The sequence below is a fragment of the Panicum virgatum genome, chromosome 8N (assembly GCF_016808335.1).
Source record: "Panicum virgatum strain AP13 chromosome 8N, P.virgatum_v5, whole genome shotgun sequence".
Classification (NCBI taxonomy): Eukaryota; Viridiplantae; Streptophyta; class Magnoliopsida; order Poales; family Poaceae; genus Panicum; species Panicum virgatum.
Window position 1 is genome coordinate 32,336,251 of NC_053152.1, and position 5,307 is coordinate 32,341,557.

Genomic DNA, 5,307 nt, shown 5'->3' on the forward strand with positions numbered 1-5,307 from the left:
CATAACACGAGTCTGAAACTTGTAATTTGCATAACTTTTGCGTCCGGACTCCGAATTGGGTAAACCAAATGTCCAATCCGATCATCTCGACGTGCTCTTCAACATGGAAATGTCAAATTTGGCATTTGACAATGTTCATAATGGTATCATCTTATATCTATGTTTCACCATCCTTGTAGATGCTCTATTTAGTGTTTTTCTTGCATATTCTGGGCATAATCCAGCAAAACATCTCAAACTACCAAAACTTGTGGAATTTGTTAGAAATAGGTAAAATATGTATGGAACATAGTGCAAGGCTCAATTTATTCCCGAGAAGTTGACGATCAAAAAGGGAAATAATGGCCGTCAACACTGGAAGAATATCAAGTTTCCAGCAGACAAGGATGTAATCTATCCCAGAAACTTGGGAGAGACTCCAAGAGTACATACTCGCCTATCCTCATCATGGGATGGATGAGTTGCTCGTACTCCAAAGCTTCTACAATGGGCTAACGACCACATCAAGAGCCCATCTAGATGCTGCTGCTGGAGGAGCCTATCTAGACTTGACAATCGCCAAGGCTATGACCTTAATTGAAAAGATGGTCTCCAACTAGGGCTAGAACGAGGAGCATTCCCAGTCCAGAACCAAGTGCGAAATGCATACCGTCAAGGAAACGGACACGCTCGCCACTAAGCTGGACCTCCTACTGAAGAAGCTCGATGAAGGGAATAGGCAACAGATGCTAGTTCCTGTCCATGCCATGAACTCATACTCAATGTGCGAGGTTTATGGTGACCATGGACACTCGGGGAATGACTGCCCCGAGACCCGTGAAGAAGTGGCGTACATGAACAACAATAACAACGGGTTCCGTCCACAAGGAGGCCAAGGGTGGGGTCAAGCATGCCCACCATTCCAAGGAGGAGGTAATAATTTCAATTCAAATTTCAACTCGAACCAACACTCCTTAGGAGATCTTGTCTTTGACCAAGCTAAAATAAATGAATCTTTAAATAAAAAGCTTGCTGCCAATGACAAAATTTTGGAACATATAAATGAAAAAGTTGAAACTCTTTCTTCTACTCATAAAAATCAATTAAGTTTCAACAAAATGATAGAAACACAATTAGCTCAATTCGCTGCTGCTGTTCCTGTTCCTGAGTCCGGGAAGATTCCGGGGCAACCTGAATCTCCCGTCGAAACTGCAAACATGGTGTCCATCAAATGGGGTAGTTCCTTCCGGCATGCACCACATACTAACCATGCAGGAAGAACCACACACCCAAGGATGAATGCGTGGGGAGGGCTAACAGCGAAGCTACATAGAGATCCAGGGGTGCCTATGATCAGCTGTTCCATCTTTGATCAATTCTACAAATAGGCCCTCTGCAACCTTGGGTCAAGCATAAATATCATGCCCAAGTTAATGTTTGAACAATTACAGTACCCTGCTCTTTCCTAGACCCGTATGCTCGTACAGTTTGCAGATGCCACCGTTCGACATCCCGAGGGGATAGTCGAAAACATATATGTACGAGTCAAGAATAGCTTCGTCCTCGCTGATTTTGTCGTCCTTGACATGGAGGGGGACCTGGGCTTAGATCTCATCCTTGGATGACTGCTGGCATTTCATAAGCCTTTAGAATAATTCCGCTAGCGCACGGAACACCATTGTAACATTTCACTCAGGAGTATTCCAGAGTATCATATTTCCCATGGGAAGCAGTTGAGCAATGGATACTATGTTATCAGTCATCTAAATGTTATCACCTATTCCAAACAAATGGTATGGAAGGAAGGGAAAGATAATGGCACACATCCTCACCACAAGGATACTGATAGCCGGGAGTGAAACAAGACAAGAGCATGGTTCCTATGATGGGTCATTCTCATGCCAAGGGGCAGGAATTTAGGTTAAGGTAGCACTGTACGAGAGGTATATCAGCTGCGAGGGAGACGACTTGCTATAGAACCCGAAGACAGTGGAAATGTAATCTAGGATTATCTTTCATTCACTTTGGCGGCCTAAGAGAAGGACTCAGATTGGGATGAGAAGGGAGTCCAATGTCCATCGGCAACTACTGCTATGAAAACACCCGAATGTGGTGGACTGCAAAGGACGAATAGGGCTGTCACCACCTGCCGCCTACCACTGCGGTGTCGTGGGGTGGAACACAACCCAAGGTAACTATCAAGTCTAAGCACCATGCCTAAACTATCAAGTCACTGACTTTTGCCTCACGTTAAGGTAAGAAGAAACCCCAAATGGATAGAACTTGCTACCCACGCGGACATGGGATCCCGTGAACGAAAGAGAACACTAGAGAACAACCTAGCTACTTAACTCTACAACTATTCCGGTACTAAACTAAACATTTGAAAGTACTGCGGAATGTAAACAAGGCATGGAAGAAATGCAGAGAAAACCACTATATTAAATAGGCAAAGTCTTACAGAAAAGTAAAGATACAATGGAACTCATACCAAGACTCCTGAAGACAACTCCGGAACTGAAGAGAGCTCCTCACTCTAACTCCCGAACTAACCTTTGAATTACGCGGGGAAGCACCACTCGAAGGGGCACCTCCCCAAGTAAGAGAGAAGTGGTGAGGGATGGTACAAGTGAGAGTGAGGGGAGAGGGGTCCTATTTATAGCTTGGAGGTGACTTGGGAGAGTGGAGATGCTCATGGAATCCAAAGGGAATCTTCTCCTCCAATCATTCTCCTGCTGCCACCTTGCGTGGGTTCCACCACCTCCAACCTCCTCATGTTGGTTACTTGCCGCCATAAAAAGATGGGCCGATTCCATGGAAAAGTTGGGCCAGCTGGCCTCACCTAGGCCGGCTGGCCTATGATTCTTGGCCTTTGCTTCACATCTTCTGGATTTAGCTCCTGGAGGCCATCAACTTGCTGCACAAACTGACGGTTATCGATTTCGCCGAAGTTGGGGCCGGTCGGCCTAGATAGGGCCGGCCGGCCTAGATAAGGCCGTCCCGCCTGGGATTTCAACCATATTCATCCATCCAACTCCCATTGTGTAGTGGATGGGTAGTGATGAGAACCCGCTAGGGTTTGTGCCTGATCTTTCAATGAGAGGGTGGGGGATAACTCGATTGGAGGAGACGACGTTCATGGCCCGACTACAGCCTTCCAATGGACGCTGCGCCTTAGCAACCGATACACCACATCCTATGGATGCCGCGATCTTGTGGAGTGCGTCACCCAGCCACTAGGGCACCTGTCCTTCAAGCAATCGAAGAACTAGCAAGAACAAGTATGGAACAAGTACTGAATTTATGTAACACCCGGTTTATAAAAGAACATAAACCGAGCAATCATATACGTGCCAGGATCAGGTCACACGTATATACAACAGAATGAACAGTATATCACAGCACATATCACGAATAAGACATAATAAATCGAAATACGAATGTTATTTATTACATTAATGACAAAAATGTCTGATATAGCGGAAGTGAAGTACAAATACGATAAAAACTCTCCGAAGCTGAGCAGGGCGCCACAGGGACGTCGACTGGGAGACGAACGCCTAGAAGTCCTCGTAGTCCTGGTAGCGCTGAACGAACTCCCTCGTGTCGGCAGGAACTGAGCAGCAGTAGAGTATCCAAGAGGAAAAAGTAGAGAAGAGGCAAGAGTGAGTACACAACTTGTACTCAACAAGTATAACACAAACTATGAGGCTCTAAGGTTGGCTGACTCAACTGCATTAGCTTTTAAGTCTTGGCAAAATTTTATTAAAGCTTATTACTATGAGTTGATGAATTACCATTAACCCAGTTACATAGTAATTAATCAGTATTAATTCAGAAACTACTGAGAACCAAACCGAAACCAAGCCACCAAGGTAACCCCGAGAGGCACCTCCCTCGTCGGAAGGAGACAACCCCACTAATCAAAAGGAGGATCTGGGCTGCTCATAACCGTGAGCACGGCTAGTATACCAGTTTTACACTCTGCAGAGGTTGCACATCTTTACCCACAAGTCGTGAGCTACGCTAGAGGTTCATCACACTTCCTTAGGTGAGATAACTAGCGACTCACTACGAGGCCTTTACAAAGAATCTCGTTGGTAGGGAGTAACCGCGAGGGTGGATCGGCGACTATGGAGCAGGTCTAGTGGGCGTCAAGACACGAAGCACAGACGAGGCCACTCAGCACGAGGGCCATAGAAGCTTACCGCCCCTGCCCCGCAGGTAAGTTACTCCAAACCAAAAAGATCTAATTATTATGCCAAGTCTATCCCATTCTAGCCTTGTGGTAGCGCTGTTGTCCCAGGTTGTCGCTCTATGAACCGGTCCTTATGGAGAGTGGCCAACCAAGCACTAAGCACCATGCTGGCCCCCTAAACCATGTTTCTACAAAAACCATATTTTAACGAGATGTGAGCCACCCAAGCACGAAGCACAGAGGGCCACTTTCAGAATTAAGTTCAAGTAAACCATTAATGAAATTAATTAAAAAGGACCAGAATGTGTTATAGCGTAGCAACCTAGCACAACTTACCAAAATGCAACCCAAAGGTATATATAAAGGATATAAAGTGGCTAGGAAAGTCCTTATAGGCATACAATATTAAAATGTAGTATGAAAATATAATTAAAGGTGATAGGTGGTGTTCATGTTATACTTGCCTTCCTCGTACTGCTCCTGCTGCTGCTCAAAGTGCTCGGAAGATGGCTGCTCCTGGTACTGGTACTGGGGCTCCTCTGGTAGCTCGACGTCTACTCACGAACACATGGCCAAAACGAGGCACAACAATAAGCATACAATCAAACACTAACAAAAACTAAGAAACAGTACATCAATACATAAAAACAGCAAGAAAAACTAAGCTAAAACTATTCTTCGCATTACAACGATCGCGTGGACATAAAGAACGCCCAAAACGGAGCTAAAACGCATAATCTAGGCTAAAAACAAGTTCCAGGGGCATATCTGCGAGAAAAACAAAGTTTCAGGGGGTATTCTGCAAAAACCGAGGGCCTAAACGTAATTAACCATTAGATCTAAGGGCTATCGTGCAAAACTGACAGCTCTGGACGGCGGGTACTAATACCGGAAAGTGCAGGGGCCCACGTGAATAAAACAGGACTAAACTGGAAATAGTTTTGAACTAGCCAGGAGCGCGGGTTGAATCAGGGAAAGGGCAGGGGCTCTTTAACAAAACTTCCAGGCCGAGCCGGTACACACGGATTAGGGCCGTTGGATCTAGATCTAGCGGCTCAGATCTAAGGGAGACTCGATCTAATCTGAGCCATTGCATACGGATCTGGCGGTCCAGGGCAAAGGGGCGCAGG

At 45.7% G+C, this 5,307-nt stretch overlaps 1 non-coding gene across 1 annotated transcript; it reads right to left on the reverse strand.

Moving 5' to 3' along the window:
• Positions 1-347: 347 nt before the first annotated feature.
• On the reverse strand, positions 348-454 carry LOC120687082. The gene has a single exon (XR_005680582.1). It is a non-coding gene; the product is annotated as a small nucleolar RNA R71 (small nucleolar RNA).
• Between the last annotated feature and the right edge of the window lie 4,853 nt (positions 455-5,307).